At 39.9% G+C, this 22,759-nt stretch overlaps 1 long non-coding RNA gene across 2 annotated transcripts in view; it reads left to right on the forward strand.

The window, feature by feature from the left end:
• Positions 1–22,759, forward strand: part of LOC143676403 (uncharacterized) — a 58,696-nt gene that overhangs the window by 35,912 nt on the left and 25 nt on the right. The window lies entirely within an intron of this gene.

Raw genomic sequence — 22,759 nt, forward strand, 5'->3', positions numbered from 1 at the left:
TCTAGACAGGGTTGATTGTTTTGGCTAATGAGTGGATCACTTATGTGATTATTTATGTGCTGCCAGGAGGACATGGGATGCTTTCCACACAGGCACAGAATGTCAAGTAAAACAGTTGACCCTTGAGAAATTAAATAACAGTAGGCCGATTTTACACTGACGCCCCATGCGAACTATTGACTCAGACTTTTATGAGACGATCTAGGAATTTCTTGGGCCCTTTGGGTATGTTGTGAAAATCCTGCAAGGTCTCGTTTAAACTTTTGGAGCGTGCTTGATAATCAATGCGCCTGAACCCATTATACAAACTTCATGTTCAATATTTAATTTCATTGACTGTTTTCCTTCTTCCCATTTTGCTTTTAATCCTCCTCATAGAAACCATTTCCTGTCAAAGTGTCCGTTTTCATAAGAGGTGGGAGAAAGGCTTCATTGAGGGAGGACTTTGAAGGAGGAAGCTGAGGGTTAGGGAAATCTAAATGCCAAATTACCTATCAAGTCTGTGGCTAGGGAGCAGTTATAAAAGACTAAAGATTACTGCAAAGGGGTGCCCCCTGCTGGGGACTAGCTGAACTGCTCTGTCGTCAGCCCTGAGTCCTTAGCTCAGCTCAGCCCTGTAACCTAAGGCAGCTACCGCTGCCGCTGCTGTGGCCTGGGGCCTCCATTCCCCAGCACACAACTCGGAGTCCCAGACTCGCTGCAGATGTTTCTTTATGACCCGTCAAAATGTTTGCTAAATATCATCTGTTAATTTCCCAAACATCCTGGCTGTATTTCTTTTATGTGTAACCCGAGTCAAGATCTTAAAATAGATGACAGCAAAATAAAATAGAAAATAAAATACTAAGCCACGAACGTGCATTTGTCCTGGAACCTGGGTAAATTGTGCCGCGCGGTGGGGTTCCAGTCTCAGAGGACATTTCTTCGGGCAGCCTTGTAAGGTGTTTGGTGAGCGTCCCTTGCTTTCAGCCTTTGAACATGGATTTTAAAAACACCGTCTGTAGGGAGTGTTACTGGTCCCGACTTCAGTTTGTTGTGGCCGCAGCTCCCCGCGCTCAGCCAGAACCTCGCTGCGAGACTGCACCAGCATTGCACGGGAGGCGGATTTGCTGCTGTCAGCATCCCTTCATGGGCGAGGTCAGGCAATCTCTCCTCGGAGTCTAGTACCAGGCTCCATTTGCTAAGAGAATTCGTTCTCTTCCTGAGGGCCATTTGCATTGTAAAATGGGATTCCCAGATGGAAAAATGCTTAATCCAAAAGAATGAGTTCCGAGTGGTGAAACAGTTGTCATTTAGGGAAATGACATGGCCCACCCATCAAATCACACACCAGGGTTCCTCTACCCTCGGTGGAGAGAGGATCAGTTGCCATGGTAACCAAACCTCCAGCACTTGCCCTCAGGACAGTGTAGACTGGTTCCCTGGTGGAGAGCTGAAACGGGCGGGTGGAGGAAGTGGGGGAGGAAGTCCACAGGCGAGGCCTGCCGCTCGGGTCCCCACCACACCCACGGGTCCGCGGTGCAGAGGGAAGTGGGGCCAGCTGTGACTCTGCTCCAGGAAGCTGGGAGCAGGCAGCTGGGCTGGGAACCCTTTGTGCTGAGGGAGGGCTGCGGAGACAAGCAGCCGCTGAGTATAGGATATTTCATCAGAGCAGCTGCAACTGATCAGCTCCTGACTGGGCGCCTCACGGAAGGTTCACCCTTCCCAAGCTGTGTGCATTGAACTTTATCCGAAAGGCTCTCCTGCCATCAGAGATATTTTAAAGGGAAAGGCAGCCTTAACTTTCTGTTTTTCTTTTCATCACCTGGGAGCCTGATGGAAGTGCAGATTCTGGTGCTACATTTCTTAGATGACCCACTGAATAAGAAACTAGGTGGGGCCAGCGATGCCAGACTCTCTGCTGAACATACGTAATATGCCAGTTTCTCATTAAATTCTCACCACAACCCCACAAAGTAGGTGCTTTTAATTCCTTCACTTAACAGCAGAGGAAAATTAGTCTAATGAAAAGTTAAGTAACTTGGGGAAATTTCCAAGGCTAGGAAGTGATCAATCCAGTCTTAGAAATCCAGGTGGCTTCCAATCCCACAAACTATGATGTTAACCACAATCCCTGAAGCCCTGGGTCAAGGTTCCTCTTCTTCCAAGGTCTTTGTAGGGACCCTCTACCTCTGCCTTTTACCCTAATGCTAATACTGCCACTGATAATTTTCAGGACAGATTGATTATCTCATTTTATCCTCACAACAATGAAGTAGGTAGGGGTGTAAAGATCCCCATTTTCCAGATGAGGAAACTGAGGCCTGAGTAGCCCTGTGTCCTGTCTGAAATCACACGTTGGTATGTGAGCCAAGGCAAGGCATTCCTATTTCATGCCTTCATTCTGCGCCTTAGCACGTCATGGTTTGTATCCAAATTATTTATATTCATATTTGTGATTATCATATGCTACTCGATGGCAAAACCTCTGAGTTAGCTATCGCTTTTTTCTTTTAGATATTTGAAAGAAACAAGGATTTAAACTGCTACCATTTATTTATTTTGTTTTGGTTTTATATTACAAAAGTAATACATGCTTGAAATAACCAGTCAAACAATTCAGAAGCCTGTTAACCTTTTAATGTTCCTCATTGCACCCCATATATTGCCTGACACAAAGTAAGTGTTTAGTAAATGTTTGTTGAACAGGATTTACTTCACATACCGGCACCATGATCAAAAGCCTTTATTGAGCACCAAAAACTGTGCTGGAGGTTGTGGGGGTGAGCTGTGGCCTCTGTCTCCATGGAGAACAGGCTGTTTGTGTGAGATAAAGGGGACAACGGGGACAGGGCAGGCACAGGAGGAGCCTAGGACAAGGGGAGTGGCTGCGCTCTGAAGGTTTATCGAAGGCCATCTAAGGACATGATATCTGAGCAAGACCTAAGTTCCCTGTCTGAACTCTGCTTGCTCACCCCCGGGTATTGATTTGATCTACAACTGAAAATGCCCTATTTCTTCATTCATTCAGCAAATACTTACTGAGCACCCACTATGTGCTAGATCTTGTGCTTGGCCCCAGAGGTTTCACTTTTATGATGAGATTTAATAAGTATAATTTATATACCATACAGTTAGCCCATTTCAAGTATACAATGCACACAGTTGCAACCATCACCTCAGCCAAGTTTAGAACACATTTTACCACTCCATATGCCTTAGCTGTCACTTCCAGTCCCCACACCTCGAGCTAGACAACCACTAATCTACTTTCTGACTCTATAGTTTTGTCTATTCTGGACATTTCATTTAAATGAAAACATAAATTATGTGGTCTGTGACTTCCTTCTTTCACTTAGCATAATGTTTTTAAGGTTCATCTGTGTTGATTGTTGAATACTATTCTCATATATGGATATGTGTTGTATGTGCATTCATTTGTTGACAGACACTTGGGATCTGTCTACGTTTTAGCTATTATGAATATTCTGAATTCATACTTCTCTGAATATTCTTATACAAGATTTTGTGTGGACAAATGTTTCTGTTCCTCTTGTATGTTTATATCTATCTATATCCATATCTCTCTATCTCTTTCCCTATGTCCATATCCATATCTGTCTCTCTATAGCTATAGCTAGTATATCCGGGAGAGGAACTGTGGGGGTCATGTGGTAAATCTGTTTAAACTTTTGAGGAAATGCCGGATTATTATGGAAAGTGGCTGCATCATTTTGCATTCACACCAGCAGCGTATGAGGAGTCCAACTTCTCCCCATCTTTGCAAACACTTGTAATTATCTTCTTCCTACAGCCGCCCTCGTGGGTGCGTGGTGGTATCTCATGGTGGTTTTTATTTGCATTTACCTGATGGCTAACCTGGAGGATTTAGAGCACAGTGATGACTCCATGTGGCTTAAGTTTTATAATAATCTGCTTGACAAAGAATTGTCTGTATAGGGTAGAAGTGGGGAGGGGAATAGGGAGAACCAGTAAGGAAGTTGCTGGGAGATGGTGGTGGAGCGGGGTGGTAGCTGCAGAAGCCGCGAGACAGGGTGGGATCCTGGATTTTGAAGAGCTCCCTTGTAAGAAGTGTGGAGCCTTCAGGTTCTTTACAAGATGGAGCAGACAAAGTTTCCAATATTGTCCTATGGAAACCAAAGAATACATGAGCCTCCAGGTTTGCAATAAGGAAATGCAGTCGGGAGACTGGTGGGCCTGTGAGCCTCTTTTTGGTGGGAGCTTTCTCTGCATCAAGGGCCTGGTAGGGAGGTTACCTTGGTGTTCTGGGATAAGTGTGTCCTTGAGCATCCATCAGAGCTTGGGCTTGAGACCTGGTTCTCTCACTGTGGGCCCGGGGGCCTTTGGGCACACTATTGAAGGTCTCTGTGTTTCAACTCTAAAATGTAAAAGGGAAAAAACCCTAGGAGTGTCATGGGGGAGCCAAAGGCATTACAGTCATTTCCTTGGAGCTTGAAAGACGGGGTGGGGGGGTTGGGGGGTGGGATTTGAGAGGGAGTGTGTGGAGTAGATGAGGAGGAGGAGAGGAACTCAAAAATGCTTGAATTGAGACTCACCGTCATTTATATTTTCCAACTTTGGAATGGTCTTTTTCCCTGTCATCCTGTTAGAAACTGTGAGTAAGATTACAGTTTTGCAACCCTGGTACATGTGATAGTCAAATGACTCAATCTTGGTAAATTGGCCGGATGTGGGCATCAGTGGATTTAGGGACTGTAAAAATCAGTGTTTTCAGTCTGATCTTTGACTGTGTCACTTAGATATGTCAAGTCTCTGTATGATCCAGTTGATCAGTCAGATTCAGGGTGATACACCCAAGACAAGGCAGGTTACCCTCTCCGGTGATAGAGCTCTCCCTGTGCCGAGTGTCCTTTGTAGTCTGCACTTACACATGGTTCCTGGGCAGGGCAGAGGGCTGAGGTCTCACAGGTCATCGTCACGTTTAGATGGAACTCACCTTTGGGTGCAGTATCTGCTGATCCCCTAATAGCAATTTAAAAATGCCTAAAAAGTAGATTATTCACTTTTTCAGTAGAATGTTTGTTTTGCCTTTGCTTTCTGTATTTCTGATTTTCAAAATAAGACACATAATTTGGTTTCTGTACTAGTTATGCATTTGATTTATAGGCCTCATAAAAACACATGAAGATGTGTATCATTTTACAGTTTCAAAGCTAACAATAGTAGTATATATGAGTAGTGGCAGATACCGACTCAGTTCATAGAGGAGTGAAAAGGAGAGGCTTTCTGTGTTCTTGATATAATTACAGGATCTGGGGTGGGGCGTGTGCTAAATAATTATTTTATTCTTAGGTAGTAAGAAAGTTTTACAAGGACCCACTAACTCCAGCTTATCCCTGCTTCTTGGTTACTTTGAGTTGAGATGTACTGTGGAAGAAGAAGGGACATTTGTCCTTTCCTTCAGGAATCCTTCCCTTGGGCGCATGGTATTCTTTTAGGTCCAGAGATGGCTTTGTTAGTGTGGCAGAGACTGATTGTAGTAACCAAATTTGTTTTTCCTTCTTTTTGGGCATACGAAATGTCTGCATTTCCCTGCTTACTTTCCGTAACATGTGGTCATGTGACTGCGCTTTGGCCAATTAAATGTGAGTGAAGTGATGTTTATTCCATATCTTATGATGGGTTAACATTATGAAATCTATTCTCCATGTTAACTTACAGGAGGGAAAAGCATATGATCCTTTTAAAAGATATCCCCAAATCATTTGATACAGTTCCACACCCATTACCTGATTTAAAAGAGTAGCCTCCAAATAGAAGAAAACTCCTGTAACTTATTAAAGGTATCTTAGTGAATGCTTATTTTGACATTACATTATGTTTTGGGAGCCAAGGGTTCTGGCAAGAACTTTCCTTACAGTAGCTTATTACTTACTCACTGAAAAGTAGTACCAGCCAGTGAGTTTATTCAAGTGCAAATTCCAAAGACAGGAAAAAAGTTCACCCAATTGAACTTTGTTTTCCGTTGCCAGAATGTGATCAGGGAAAAGAACGTTGATTCCAAAATCCTGCCTTGGTTTGACTCTGGATGCAGGGGTTGAAAACCTCAAGGGTCTCCAAAGAACCCCAAAGTCTTCATCAAAACTTTTAGGCAGAGGGGGCTGTCCTCCAGGAGAGGGAGATGCCTTGGGGCCTTTCCAGTCCCCTTCTGGAGGGCTACAGCCTCCTGCACTGGAAAGGACTTCCTGTACCCAGAGTCTGCCAAGTCATCAAAGTGAACATTCTTTGGACTCAGTTATTTAGCTTCCCTTATAGACTTTTTCCTACCAGTTTTAAAAAAGTAAAGGCCCAGGTTTCATGCCTGGCAATTAAATTATACTTATTTTTTAATTTCTGAAAATGTTTCCATCATCTCTAAATGGCCTGAAATTTCAATTTATTCAAGCATGGATCATTCAAAAAGAGCCTTGCTATATTTGGCAAATGGTAAAAAAAAAGAAACATTAAATCATTAGCGTTTTTAAGTACCATTGAGCAACACTTTTATTCCCCAAATGCAAAGCTTTGCAGGAGAATGTGTCTAATAATGAGTTGGTAGACCAGATTACTCAGGAGTCTCTTCTACTCTCATAAGTAAATAGCATTTCTTTGTTGTAATTATTTATTTTCCCAAGAGGCCAGAAAGGCTGTAATCTTAACAACAATTTTATCTGTTTCCGCTCCTCTATAATGATTTACTGTGTATACCTAAGAGACTGGGAAACATCTCTGGGTTTCCCTAGTTTAGGCTTCCAGAAGATACCTCTCTTTTAAAGGACCCAGGTGTTAAGCCAAATCCCTTGTTTATAGAAAGTTAAGGTTATGACACAAGTCAATAAAAGCCTGGAAGTGCTGTTACTCTGACATTGCACCCCTAACACTCACCATTGTGCCTTTTATTTCTCTTTCACAATAGTGTGGTGTTAAGGAGGGAGTGTAAAACTTAACTTTGAATTTCCTGGCTTTTGTTGGTTTGCTGAGCAATCCTAATGCTATTGAATTTTCTCCCCCTTGCTGGGTGGTTGTTTTTCTGGTGGGCAGTTGTACATTGTACTTTTTAAAGAATTACTGTGGTTTGGACACATCATATCAGCAGGAAAGTAAACCGTAGGTTGACCTTTGGCATGATAAGTGGAATCATGCAAAATGTGTGAATTCATTTGACCCTGACAGTGATTTTCAGTGGGTTAGATAATTTTATGATAGAGTTTATTGGGCATCTCTTCTTACTTTCCTTGGATTGAAGCAATCATGGAGCTGCTGTTACTACATAAAGGCAAGCCCCCAGATGAAAGGGATAAAACACATTTTGCCAATCATCTTGGTATCCCTAATTTACAGAACCCATATTTATCCTTTCCGGACTGCAAGCGCCCCATCAGCTCACTCTTCCAATCGTTTTAATGCAGAAAGGTAGCCCTGAGCTTGTTAATGTGGCAACATTTAGAGGTGTCATTGATTGACTTTTTCATCTTCTTCCTTTTATTTATTAAAAATAATTTATATTCTTTATTTTTCTCATTACAAAAGCTTTACGTTCACAGTAGAAAAACTGTTAAATACAAATAAGCAAAAAAGAGGAAGACAAAAGCATTACTTAATCAACCAGTGCTAACAATTCAGAGTGTTATCTGTCTGGGCATTTTTCTCATGTGAAACTAATCATTTTTAAAAAAAGGTATCGTACCATACATACTGTATGGTATGTTTTTTTAAACCACAGCCTCAAATATGTTTGTATACCAATGTTTATCTAATTTTTATGTTTAATTATATAAGTAATATGTATCTATAGTTTTGGCCACTTACATTTTGTATATTTTGTGTAGTTCTAGGAATATTGCTGAGCCATGGGCGTGTGCTTTGAAACCAAACAGTCTCAATTTTATTTTGGTCCTGCCGCTTACAGTTTGCACATGGCAGCAGTTGTGTGCATCTCTTTTCCACCTCCAACTTTAGTGACCTCAACTTTGTGGGTAGCTTGAAATTGGCCTTGGTGGGAGTATGTACACCACAGAAATTAGCAAATGCTGTAAATAAGGCTCCTCCTGCTCTTCTACCTCTTGTCTTTCTTTTCCTTGTTCCTCCTCCTTTTTCCCCTCCCCATTCTAATTTTAATTCAAATCCTAATCTTAACCCTAAACCTAATTCTATCTGTAATCCTAATTCAATTCCAATTCTAATTCTTCTTGAACTGGTGACTGTAAGAAAGTTACCCTAACCTCTTTGGGCTTAGTTTTCACTTGTGTAAAATGGGGACAATTAAAGTACTGCCTCATGGTCAGCCACCTGCTTTGCACAGCACCAGGAGACCCCATTCATTGAAGTGCCTGTGAATGCTGCCCCCTGGAGTGCGTTCATAGCCCTGTCACGGGGCAGTTGTGAGGGTTAAATGGTTAATATGTTGTAGCTGTACAGCACTTATTTTGAACACATACTAAGCACTTAATAAGCACAAGCAATTATTATAGTTTGTTATTATAGATATATTATTTCAGGTGTTCCAAAATGCTCTCCAAAAGTGTTGTACCAGTTGATGTTCTCATAACCATGAGTGACTATTATTGATCTTCAACATTTTTTTCCATTCTGGTTACTGAAAAATACCAAATTAGGGTATTTGTTTGCTGTTCATTGATTATTTGTGTAGTTGGTATCTTTTCATTTGTTTATTGGTCACTGGTATTTCTATGAATTATCTGTTTATGCTCCTTGTCTGTTTTCTATTAGCGTCTTTTTTCCCTCCTCATCTTAAACCAGTCTGTGAGAGCTCTTTGTTTATACCTTTTCCATTTTATGTGGTACAAGCATTTGTCTTTTGATTTTGTTTATCCTGTTTTGCTTCAGTGTTTGTTTGCCACACCGAATATATTTTAAATTTGTATGTACTAAAAACCATTAATACTTTTAGGCTTTGGTTTCATGTTTAGAAACGTACTCTAAAATTATAAACAAAATCCCAAAAGATATCAATAATTATGGTTCAACATTTTTAATAGCAGCAGTAATAAATACACAAAATTATAAATCACTATTTTGCCATTATAAACAGTTCTGGTTCAACATCCTTGGAACTAAATTTTGCACACATCTCAAATTATTCATTTAGGATAGTGCCCAATTGTTCTCCAGAAAGGGGATGCTATTTTTCGCCCTCATTATCAGCATATGAAAATGTTATTGTATTAGAGAAAAATAAGAAATCTGTAGAGCCAAACATTGTTCTCATTTAGATTTGGGGGTGCAGCTTGTAGTATTTTTCTTTTAGGTAAGAAGAAGCTTCAGTGTCTTTTTTCATTTCTGATTTTGTTACATCCTCACCACATAAATTACCCCAACTCAAAGACTGAAATATATTGCTAAGCCCTTTATCAGATTTGGAGAAGTAACAACACCTGGAAAGGCAGTTTGAGCTGCTGCCATGTTCATCGTGAAGTTTCATCCAGAGACATCGCACAAATGCCAAGAAGAGGGTAAGCAAAGGTTAAGGTGATAACGCCGTGAGGAGCAAAGCCTTGTATGTGAATTAGAGACAATAAGAATGTGATTCCTGAGATTCAGAAACAGCTAATGTGGATTGTCGGAAGAGTAAATGTGGTCCGAAAACCTCCAATTTATTTCTAGTGTGAGCTATCACACTGCAAATTCACCAAAGGGTGTAGGAATGATTTCACACAACAGTTCACCCGGTGATTTACGTGGGTGCAGGCAGTGGGATCACGTGACGCTGGTGAGCCAATAGACAACTGACGTGCTTTGCCACTGACAATCAACCAACACTGAGACATGTCAGCAGCCAATATGACAGAGAACTGGGACTGCATAATAACATTTACATTGATATTTTCGGCCACAATTGCTACCTCCTTTCTCTGTTATTGCAAAGTTGCAATATGTTGATCGCACAATAAATTCCCCAGTCTTCATTCTTTAAGGCTTTCTAACGCAGATTTGATCATTTCACAGCAGTGTTGTGGTTTTCAGCTATTACTGTAACATAGAATCAATATCTGTCTTATATATATGGTTTTTCAGAGATTGTTGTTTTTATTTCTTGAATATCAGTGCCATTTAATCCAAAGCAAAATTCAAGAAAAGGCAAGATTATCTTGTCCTGAATGGCAAGCAAATCTAACATGCATTAGACATTGATGAATATTTCAAAGAGCATCTTGTAGCTAATCCTTGTCACTTTAAGAGAAAAGATTCAGTTGTTCGACACAGCCAAACTCTCATACTCTGACCAGAAAAAGATGACAATTTGTTAAGATTGAATTCTGCAGTGTACGTGCACACTCTAGGAGGAGGAAAATAAAGGTTAAAATAAAAAGGGAGGAGCTATGTTCTAATTTTTATTCATTTTTAACACTTATAAGCATGCAAGTCCTTATTAGACCTCAGTGTATGTTTTTAGATAAACAACTGACCCAAACAACAATCATAATTAAAAAAATACAGCTGTAGAATTTTTAAAGGCTGAATGGTTTTAGCACCAAGAAGGTAATAAAGACAAGTAACTACCCATGATGTACGTGAGAACTGCCTGGCTATTCCTCTCCGGGGAGGGATAAAGTTTATTTGCCTTTTCTTATTTCCCAATTGGACAGTAGGTTTGGGGGAGTCGATGTGGCAAAACAGAAATACTGCTTAACACCAAGGCAGGGCATGGGGCTTTAAACTTGACTGGCCAACAACTATCTTTCTACTTTAGGGACGATACCTGTTTTTTGGACCCATGTCTTCATCTGTAAATGAAGTCTCATATTCTGAGAAGAAAATTCCATGAATTTCTCCGTTGATACCCACAGGGTAGACAGGCTTCTTTTTCAGATTGGAGGGGGTTTGAAAGCATGCATAGCCATGTTTGTGGAATTGTCTGGGTTCTTTCTAATCTAGTCTACAGGAAGGAAGAAACAGGAAAGGGAGTTGATGTTGAAGGACGTTCAACTGTGAGAAGGGCCATGTAGTCCTCTAAGGATGAAGGAGAAGGCTCACCATTATCTGAGAATTATTAGACTAAAGGATCCATGTAGGTGGAACTTGACTGCATTTATCACGTTATCCCAAGAGCCTCACACCATTCCTGGGATGCAGTGGGCTTCAGATGTGCATTTACTGAAAAGCAAATAAACTTAAACTTCAAGGCCTCTTATTATATTCAGGCCCCTTCTATTTGTATACTAAAGAACATTCACTTTTATACCTAATTTTGTATTTGCAATTTTATATTAGTTTTCATGAGAGTCTCCCAAATAGTACAGACCTCAGGTGCTGCAAAACCTGTATCTGCTCCTATGGGCACATAATCAGTATTTGTTGACCTAATGAATGAAAAAAAAAGTGATAACCTTGAGCAGTCAGAGGCAGTATTCCTAGACTATTTCCAAACAGCCACAGACAATGATTTACCTCAATTAATTCAGCCGGTTAAAAGCTTGGCTCTTACAACCAAAAGGCTGGAAGGCAAATGTGTTTAAACCTCTCTTACAAAATTCCCAGTGATTACAGAATGGGTTGCAAGCTTCTCTGGAGGTGGGAGAGGTGAGTACGGGGGAACTTTGTGCTTGAAACTGTACTATGTACTTTTACTCACATTATTTCACTTAATTTATTGTTCCTAGTCATGGATTGGGAAACTGAAGCTCAGAGAGGTGAAATAATTTTCCTTAAAATCATACAACTATTAACTTGTGCAGTTGGGATTTGAACCTTGATCTGTTGAATCCCAAATTTATATCTTCTCCACTGTTCCATGTTATCCTACAGTCAGAAAATAGAGGGCCTTTTTTGGACGTTGTAAAAATCGAAATCAAAAATAAGAAAAGCCCAAAAGGGGTACAGTAGTAAGTGAAAGTGAATCGGGATCCGTGGACATTGTTATCAGATGACCTGGTGACTTTATGATCTGTGGCATCTTATACTCTGCTGTTTATTAGGACAAGACCTATAATTCCTCGTGGACTGGGAATGAACTGAGAGGAGACTTTTGTAGCAAGGGCTGTAGATGGTTCAAAAATTAAATCAGAGGAAAGTAATCAGAGGGCTCAACATAGGTGCTTAGGCTGAAATGATAAGAAAAAAATCTTCCCTGTGGAATTTTAATTTCTCTCTAATTCTGAAGAGCTCTTGGTTGGTTGTTTCGTGTAGTAGGAAGCCCTCAAATAATTCACTTTTGGGGTCATTGCAATGTGCCTTAGGCAGTGCCAAAAGAAACCTGTGAGGTAATCCCTGTCCAGAAATGCTAACAGGGCAATAAGAGAGTTGAGATTCAGTCCAAGCACATACAGAGACAGCTATCTGCTGCGATAGAAGGGAAATTATGAGGAAGGCATAGCTAATAAGGAAATAAGGTAAACATTAATAAACTGCTTATTTTGTGGATTCTCTGACTTGTTTCCAGTGCCTCACAGTTCAGATGATGGTTTTAGGGGCATCCTCACAGCAGTCTTTTGAGGTAGGCAGGAAAGGTATTATTAATCCCATTTTACAGATGAGGAAGTAGAGACTCAGAAAGGTATCGTGACTTGCACCAGATGTGTATTTGCTGAAGCTTGCTAGTTGACAAGTAATGCATACTTGTTTGGCTCAATATTAAAAGTGTGAGCATAGAAGTTTATGTCTTTAGAATGGGGTTATGGATGTGTTTAGACATGATCTGTGGTGTGGTGATAAAATGGCTGGGGGGTGGGGTGGAGGTAGGGAACCCGATTTTCTAACATTTGCTAAGTTCTGCAGTGTAAACATTCCCACCATAAGCTGATTTTAAGCTACCAACAGATTTGAACTGGGGAAATTTCTGGATGTTTAACAAAAGGCTCTTACAAGCCTGAAAGAAGCTAGTATGTTCCTGGCGGTTGACTTCTTCACTCTTATTTGGGGTGCTAAGGAGCCTCTTAAGAGAAAATTTGGGACCCAACTTGAAAATCTTGAGTCTAGTACGGTGGTTATGCTTTCCTTGCTTCTTTATTTGTGCCTGTCCATTAGAATACAGATTCATATTCTGTACCTCATTGATTTTTTAAAAGTGGCTTGACTTTATCTGTCTGACATATACAAGCTGACTACATTATTGATAATTGCTTCTCCATTTTAATTCTTGAAGAACAATGTACTCTCCTGGTGGATCTAAACTCAGATTTCTGGGGCGGATAAGAAAGACGTGCTTTCATTTAAATATTCTCCCTGTCCTTATTGCCTTCAACATTTCTATGAGGAATGAGTCCATTTAAGATCTCCACTTTTGCTGAATTTAATGATAGTTACTGAATGTTCAAATGATCATCTGATTCTGCATTTCTAACGTTCTGATGCTCTTCGCCTTAATGGCACTACTTCACCATGATTAGGTAAAGCAAGCAAACAAACAAAAAAACCTCCTATATTCACGTTACTTTGAAAATTTTCTTTGAAATGCTAGGTATTCATTTAGTCTTTTTCTTTCCTGGTGGGAATAACTTTAATTGGATACTAATGAGAATTACAAATGTGGGTAAAGGAGAAACTAGTGCCTTTGGAATTGATGTAGGTAAAGGAGAAACTATTGCCTTTGGAATTGAGGGGCTGGTTATTTAAAGATGTATTGCCATGGCACTTAAGGAAAATGATTTATCTGTTTTGCTTTGTCCTCCTATAAATCAAGAATACAGCACAGCATTAAACATTCCACAATATTTATGCTAATACAAATTTGGGTTTACATAGTTGACACTAATTCAGAAGGAGCAGTAGTATTAGAATAATGGCTACTGTGACAACCACAGGGTAATATGGAACAGCCACTTTAACTCTTTATTAGGCTATGGATGTTTCACTATAAAACCGATATGCAAAGTTTTCCTGGTCAGGAGCAGTTTCTCTGGTGAGTGCTCACCGACCACGTTCTTTATTTTTTGTTTGTTTTTGTTCTGGGCAATTAGGTTAGGAATTTTATTTATGCATTTTCTTACTAAAAAGCCACTGGAAGAGAGTGATGAGAGAGAGAGAATGAGCTCTGTGAAGGTCGAAACCTAGAAAGTTTGACCCTGTAGTTGTAAGTCTCGGAACAACCCAGGTGATCTAGTGAGGAAATAGATAAAATGCAAATGTTTGCTCAAGGAACAGATTTTATGACTACTTAATTAAGTTCTCCCTTTTCTGTCATTGTGTTGGCATCGCCTAGATGTGACCATTGGCAAATTTGCCAACCTCCTTGTGTTTCTATTCTCTCATGGATAAAATGGGGATAATGAGAGGACTTGCCTCATAAAATATGAGACCACATGAGAGAAACACACACACGGCGCCTGTAGATGCACAGGGCAGGTGGATCCTATGTGTTCTTAGGGCTGGGAGTTCACCACGCGCAATAGGAATCTAATTGTGTCTCTCAACTCTAGATCCTTTTGAAATATTTGTGAAGGTCAGTCTGACCCACCATAACGCAGGCAGTTTTCTGAACTGCTGTGTGATGGTTTCCCCCTCAAGTCCGTAACAGAGGCTGAGAGGCTTGCTGGGAGTCTGCTGCATTGGGCGTGTCCTCCATGCCCCACTGAACTATGAATTGGGCCGATCTCTGATTAGCTGCCTGGTTGACCTTTGTGGGGAGAGCACTGAGCTCTACTTTCCAGAGCCTGAGTGCATTTGACATTACCTGTCCTCGCCCCCCTGCCCAATGTGTGCATATTTAATTTGGTGATAGATTTCCTTTGGAAGATGTCACTGCTGTAGACTGACCACCATATCTTCCATGAAAATTTGGGACTTCTTTCATTACTTTTGATGCAAAGTACAATGAGAATTCAAGGCCTTATTATTATTCTTGCTAACCAGGAGACACACCAGGTTTAAAGTCAGATTTGTTTCTCTGTTAATAATACATTTGTATTACCCACCCTTCCTTGCAGTCCCCGTCTCTACTCCTGCTATCTTCAATGTGAGTTTGCACTTGTCAAAATGAATAATATGCAGCATCAATTCAAACTCCACTTTTCCAGTGTGTTCAGCCGTAGTAGTTTCACTTTGCCTTGATTCTGTTGATTGCTATTAAATCCTGGATTGCTTTAAATTCTGTGAGATAGTCCTCAAAGTATCACTTATAAATTGTGTGCATTTATTAGAATCTTACTTAGAACAAAGAGTATTCAAGCCTCTGGAAAAGACTGCCTTACTTTTGCCCCCTGGCTATGAGGTTAATGGGAACATATTTTATCTTTTAGAAAAAAAAATTAGTTGCTTAAAAATAAAAAGAAAGTATAATAAATGATTGTGGATGGGCTTTTTGTTTTCCTTGTTTTTTGGTGGCAGAAAAAAAAAAAAAGAGTCCAAACCCAACACACTTCAGTGAAGAGTATAGATTATGGTCAGGATTCACAATAAATTTCTTTGTGTCCATCTGAACAATATTGATGCAAATGAAGTGTAAGTGGAATTTATTATTAGGGCATTGCTCTGATATAAGGTATCTGGGTTTCAAAAGCCAGCCCCCAGTCCTTTTATTCTTAGAGAAATGGTTATTAAGGACTACCTTTTAAGAAATTCTGTCAGAAATTGGAAACATGAAGTCTATTTTTCTCTTTAAAAAATTGGACTTGCTTCAAAGAAAAGCAAACCCAAAGTGTAGTTTAGCGTGGTGGTTGTAATGAGTTTGTTGAGTACCTGCCACCAGGACAGAAATGTACTAGATTCTGGAGCTAGGTGTCCTTGGAGGTACTGTCCTAGAAGAGATTTGGGGAGGCAAAGGGAAGGAGGCTGATTTGTTGAGTGTCTGTTATGGTCCCAAACAGACTCACTGGGCAACTAATGAAGCTTAAGCTTTCAAGTCCCTGTACGCATGAGTCCCTTCCAAGATGCTGGGTAAGACCCAAGTAATATGGTTCACCTGGCCATATGTTCTGTAAAATTTGCAAAAGTATAATATCTCAGTGCATTTAGTTGACACCACTGTCTTTGTCGACTTCAACTTCTTCTCTTTAGCCTTCTTCCTGATAGGCACATATGTTTGAAATGGCCATTAGAATTTTAGGAATCAAGTTAAGGGTGAATTGAGTTGGGACAAATACTTAGTTTGGGTTTTCTGAAATATGTTTAGGTGGTCTGCAGTCACATACATGTCCAATTAGGCCATTGCTAGCCATCTCCGGGGGGAATTGGCTTCCCAGAATGGTCTACTACCCACTGTGCAGTCTCACCCAACGTGAAGGAACAGATACAGAGTCCAGAAGTCATATCACAATATCAACATGCTCTGCATGACTTGACATCACAAATAGGTGAGTGATGGAGACATGAGGTTTGAAATGCCATAAGCTCATTTCATCAATGACTAGTCAATATGGAAATTTTTTCCTCTCAGGAACCTACTCAGTAATGAAGCGCAATAAGCCCACTATACCTCTTTTTTTATTATTGATTAAGCATGACATATAAACACAAACATTCTTACCATATGATCATTCTATTCTTGATATATAATCAATAGCTCACAATATCATCACACAGTTGTATATTCATCATCATGATCTTTTTTCCTTTTCTGATAGGAATGTGTGAAATACAATTTATCACAGTTCTTGTTTTTATAGGTTTGATATACAAAACCTGTAGCTATATTATAAACAGAGATATGTCTGTGTGTAACACTTAATGTGTTCCAGCTATCAATAATAAAAAACAAATTTGTTCAACCAAGCCAGAGCGAAGACCAAATTTTCTTTTTATTCTCTCTATAAAAATGATATTACAAAATCATTGTCATATGAAGACGTGAACAAGTCTGTGCAGCCAAATAATATAGGAAAAATATTATAGAGGTCTGCCAGGCAGTTAATTAATAAAAATATTATTATTTTTCTATACTTTGTGATGTATGTGGCATTTGGCAGCTTAAAAATATGTAGTTTGTGGTGATTTTTTTCTCATTCTAAATATATATTCACTTTTGAACCTAATATTCATAGAGTTATATTTCAGTCTTTAAGGACTGCTCTTCAAATTGCACAAACTCCAGGCCCCAGAAATCCTAGATCCAGCAGGCTTTGGTCTGTGCCACTTTCAGTCTTGTTAGCAATCTTATTTCATGTCTGAAATGAAGCATCATGGCTATGTCACAGCTGGGTGAGAGAAAACATGCTTGTCCCTTTTACTCAAGTGCAAACTGGGGCTTGAGTTGTTTGCCCAAGGTTGGCTGTCCAGTGCAGGTCTGAACTCTCACCTGGGTAGTGCTTTCCGGGCTGCTGGCTGCTCCCACGTGACTTTTCTCTCTGAAGCCTGTCCTTTCATATGGTTCTTGTGAGTGTTCTCTTATGGCTTTCAGGAGTTTTACCTTATCTCATTACTCTCCCTTCATTTTCAGCATTTTTGTTGTTGATATTATTTTTTATTTCCTAGGGTAAATAGAGACCATTGGGTGGGAATTTCTTCAACTCCCTGGTAGCCCTTCCTCTTCCCTCTCCTCCAGAACTCATGAAGGACACCCCTCTACTTCCCTTCTACAAGCCAGGGGTCCTTCTTGATTCTCCCTACTCATCTCTACATTCAACTAGTTTCAAGACTAGTAGAATTCAGCTCCCTGATATGTCACACCATTGTCCTTTCTCTCTCCCCTCTCCCACATCATTAGCTCAAGCTCTCACTCTTTGCTGCTGATGAACTCAGTGGCCTCCTAACTGGCCCCCTAATTTTATCCTTTAGTCTGTTCTCCTCAGTGCTGCCATCTGCACATTAATCTGATCCTGTTACCCTTCTGTTTAAAATTGTTCAAGCTATTTATTCATCTGCCCAAGAAATACTTATTGAGATGCTACTTTGGCTTGGTGATGAGGATGCAGTAGACAACAAAATAAAGTTTCTGCCCCCATGGAGCTCATATTTTAGTGGGGAGAGACAGACAATAAACAAGATAAATAAGTTGAAAAAAATATATGCATAGAAAGTAAGAACCAAAAATATATGTCAGAGAGTGATAAATGATAGGCGGGATGCAGGAGCTGGGTGAGCCAGTGGCAAGGGGAAGTGGAGTTTGCCATTTTCTATGCAAGCTGGCTAGGGAGGGCCTCACTGATAAAGGGATATTTGAGCAGAAATTTGAATGGAGCAAGGGTGGCAGGGCATGTGGATATGCAGAAGAGCATTCTAGGCAGAGGAAACAGCGGAAGGAGTGGGACTGCTGTGTTGGAGGGATGCAGGGAAGGAGGATTGGCTGTACCGAGTGGGAGAGGCTGTGCGTGGTGTCGGCGTCGCCGCAGGAAGGGCTGTTGGGTCATTGAAGGACTTTGATTTTTACTCTCGGTCGAGTTGGGAGTTACGGGAGAGTTTTTATTTTTTCATTTTAGATTAGTCTATTATTAAAGATTGAATTATAGAGGGTATTTTAAAGTTTTCCTAATATTGTCAATAAAAACAAATCCTTGACTTTTTTCATTTGAGTGATACACGCTTATTCATTTATTTTAATTTAATTGTGTAAGGAGGAAGCATTATTTGTTGACTAAAAAAATTTTTTGTGTGTTTTTAAAAAACATATAAACACCCTTAACATGCAAACATTCCATACATGGTGTACAATCAGTGGCTCACAATATCATCACATAGTTGTGTATTCATCACCAGATCATTTTTTTGAACATTTGCATCACTCCAGAAAAAGAAAGAAAAAAGAGAAAAGAAAAAACTCATACATATCATACCCCTTACCCTTCCTTCTCATTGACCACTAGTATTTCTATCTACCCAATTTATTTTAATCTTTGTCCCCTATTATTTGTTTATTTTTATCCATATGTTTTACTCATCTGTCTATACCCTAGATAAAAGGAATATCAGACACAAGGTTTTCACAATCACACAGTCACACTGTAAAAGCTGTATCATTATACAATGATATATATATATTTATCATTATATATATATCGTTGTATAATGATAGAGCTCCTGGAACACAGCTCTACAGTTTCGGGTACTTCCCTCCAGCCACTCCAATACACCATAAACTAAAAAGGGGATATCGATATAATGTGTAAGAATAACTTCCAGGATAACCTCTTGACTCTGTCTGAAATCTCTCAGCCACTGAGATTTTATTTTGTCTCATTTCTCTCTTCCCCCTTTGAAGAAAGTTTTCTCAATCCCTTGATGTCGGTTCCCATCTCATCCTGGGATTTCTGTCCCATGTAGAGGGGGAGGGCAGTGAGTTCACTTGCCTTGTTGGCTTAGAGAGAGAGGCCACATCTGAGAAGCAAAAGAGGGTCTCTGGGAGTGACTCTTAGGCCTTATTTTAAGTAGGCTTAGCCTATCCTTTGCAGTAATAAGTTTCATAGGGGTGAACCCCAAGATCAAGGGCTCAGCCTATTGATTTGGTTGTCTTCACTGCTTGATAGAATATCAGAAATTCTCCAAATGAGGAAGTTGAATAACGCCTCCTTTCTCCCCATTCCCCCAAGGGGACCTTGCAAATTTTTCTTTATTCACTGTCCAAATCACTCTGGGATTTATTGGGGCATCATATTAACCTGGACAAACCAACAAAATCTCATGCCCTATTCAAGGCTCCACGTACTTATGGTGTTAACTAAACTGACCACACAAGTTAAATCAGGAAATGCACTCCTATGGGTGAGTTTTGAGCAGAAGAGTGACATGATATGAGTCACAGTTAACAGTATCTCTCTGCAAGACATATTGAAAAGAGACTGTAGTGGGGCCAGAGTGGGAGCAGGGAGAACAATTAAGAGGCTATGCAGTGATCCAGATCAGAGACGCTGTGGGTTTAGACCACACTGGTGAGAAGTGGTCAGTCTGGATATCTTCTGCACTCACCATATCCTTCAAGATAAAATACCAACTGCTTGGCTTACTGTACAAAGTTCTTCATGGTCTGCCTTCTCAGTGGCCCTCAAATGCCCCAAGGCTTTGGCACATGCTCCCCTGTGTTCTTGGACCCTCTGGCTAATTTCTTCAGGAAGCAGCTCAGTAAACCCTCCATTTTCTCCTTTTACTCCAAGTCTGGGTCAGCTATTTTTCTAGCACCTGCACTTATCCCATCACCAGCCCTCTGTGTTATCACTGTCTCCTTTTCTGGTCTGTTTTCCTTCCCCACACTGTCCTGTGGAGGGAAGGATTAGTGTTGTTTTTTTCTGACCATTGCTTGGCACATAAGAGGTACCTAATAAATATTTGTGTCATAGGTGAACATATTCATCTAGCACACTTGGTCTTGAACTTCTGATTTACTAAGGACTAGCCCTAGAGAAGTTTTTCTCTGTGTAGGGACATACGTGAGCAGAGGCAGTGGTGAGGTTTAACTGTAAAATATAGGCATTGCCCCCTCAGGTAGTTTTTAGAGTAAGGTGGGGTTTAAACAAACAAAACAAAGCAGTAACAGAACAGGTAAAACAAGTGAAGGGCTGACTAGCAGTTATGGAGTAAAAAAAAATAATAAGGGCTACTCTTTATAGAGTGTCTCCTCTGAGTATACCTATCACTAGCATCCTAAGGACAGGGTGAGAGATTGAACTGGAGACATGGACCCAATGAAGGCCAATTGAGTGTGCTTTTTAAATAAGAAGCTTCAAAAGCTTACCCATCACCTCTGCAAACACAGGTAACAAACATGATGAAAATGGCATTTGAGAAAGAGTGTGGAAAATGGCACAAAGAGGTGGATTATCTCACGTGTCCCATGAACAACTCCTGCAGATTCACCTGTTTTTCTTAGCATTCCCAGCAGCATTTAAGATTGGCATGACTTCTGGGTGCCCCAGCTGGAATTCACTTAAGTGACTTTATGTCTTTGTGTCCCACACCTCATATGTGCTGCCTCCCATCATTGGCCTGCCTTCTACTTTAGCTACTGCTATTATAATTAGCTTCATGTTGATGAAATAGACAGTGCCTCACTTCAGCTGCCCCATGGACCTCTTGTTTCTGCTCTGGGACCATTCTGACACCAGGAGTGAGAGAGATGCCTGTGGAAACCCACTGGCATATGCAACTTGGAAGTGCAGGAGGGTTAGGCCTCAAGGCAACCCTTGATCAATAGGAATGGGAGCTGGTTATGGTTAAAAAAATGCTTCTGCTTCTATTCCCCAGGTAAGTCTGAGGTAAGTTCTACAGAGTTTCTCAGAAGGCCCTGGAGGTCTTCAGTTTTATTCAACCCAAAGCCTTGACCCACTGGACTACACACCCTTGTCTCAGCTTTCCCTTCCTGTTTTATTTCCCACAGCCCCTTACTCCTATTCCCTAGATTCACCTCCAAACCCTGAGACAAGTCTATATTTTACACTTTGAAGGAAGTAGGTGGGATAGGGTGGATGGTAGAGGGGGAATCCTGGCTAAGAAACTCATACTTTTAGCACCATTAAGCCATTTGGATATTGGGCTGCCATCTTGGAGCCAAATGACACATCGTCAGACAAAATATAGAAAAGGAGTAGGATAGGGGAAGCAAAATCATCAGAATGACTGGTCAAACTCCTTCCATAAATGGATTTATTTTCACTGGATACTAAGAAAGTTATCTTCCAGCTTCATGAGTTAATGCATTTCTTTTTTCCATAATATGGAGACAGGCCACAGTGAGACCACCTTTTTTTAAAAAAGCAAATGACTCTAAGTTGGGTATTTTGGTGGGGTGACCTGCTGCCTTATTACCTGATCAATGTACTTTCACATAAGGTATCATGGATTCTACTGCCAAGAAATATTTTAAAAGTAGAATATGAAATATTCTATGAAGGCAGTTAGGACAGTATTGTTATGAGCTGTCATAGCAAACAGTTGTTCTGGAATTGATACAGCATTATTTTGTCAAGTCTTTCATTTGTTAATTATTCTAATGAGAATTCCATTAATGTAAATTCTGTGTTTCTAAAATGTATTTTCCCATAGGAATTTTTGTAGAGATCAGGAATCAGGGAAACATCTATTATTTTTATATAACTTAGGCTTGTATAGACAGGGAGAGAAATGGATTCCAGATCTCATAAATACAAGGCTGCCTTATTATTGGAATCTCTGCCATTACAGAATGCACATAGGAGCAGAAGCCATCATAACATAAAAATATTCATTAATGTTTTTCATTTATTTATAAAATTAGCTCCCACTTAAATCCTTCCCTACTTAATACTAGACCTGCCCATTACTTTAACAAACTAAAATAAATATACTGCAAAGTGAGGTTGTAAATCTTGCAAAAGATGCAAGATTTTATAGTTGATAAAAGCAATGTTGATGATTGTTTGAATTGCATGCAAAGCTGTTGCCAAATGGAAATGGAAGAATTAAGTAATGCACAATAAGGAAATGAGAAATCAAGGAAAATAGACCAGGTAATAATTCATCAGAAATGACTGAAAATCAAATTAGGAGGGTCTTTGAAAAAATGATGAAATCTTAAAATATTTTACTACTTTTATGATTGTAGAGACATCACAATGTGGTTTTACACTATCATGAAATCTTGTATAAAAATTATGTGAAGAATTCCCTACTTGTTTCACTCTTTGTTCCAAGATTTAATTATAATTGCGATTATAACCCCAAACTTAAAATACGGTAAAGTGAATCTCATCTAACAATATTGATTTTGTTATTCAAAATGAAGTCCCATTCAAATCTTACCCTTAGGCTTCCACTATTTATTCTGAATTTTCAGTGTCAGCATTAAATGGATTCACTATAAGGGGCTTTTCCCCATGATAAATTATCCTATATGTGAAATCATAGAATCATGGAACGTGGAAAGCATTTTTGAAAGGCCTTTGACTTTTGTATTCTCACTTTG

The sequence above is a fragment of the Tamandua tetradactyla genome, chromosome 3 (genome assembly GCF_023851605.1).
Source record: "Tamandua tetradactyla isolate mTamTet1 chromosome 3, mTamTet1.pri, whole genome shotgun sequence".
Classification (NCBI taxonomy): Eukaryota; Metazoa; Chordata; class Mammalia; order Pilosa; family Myrmecophagidae; genus Tamandua; species Tamandua tetradactyla.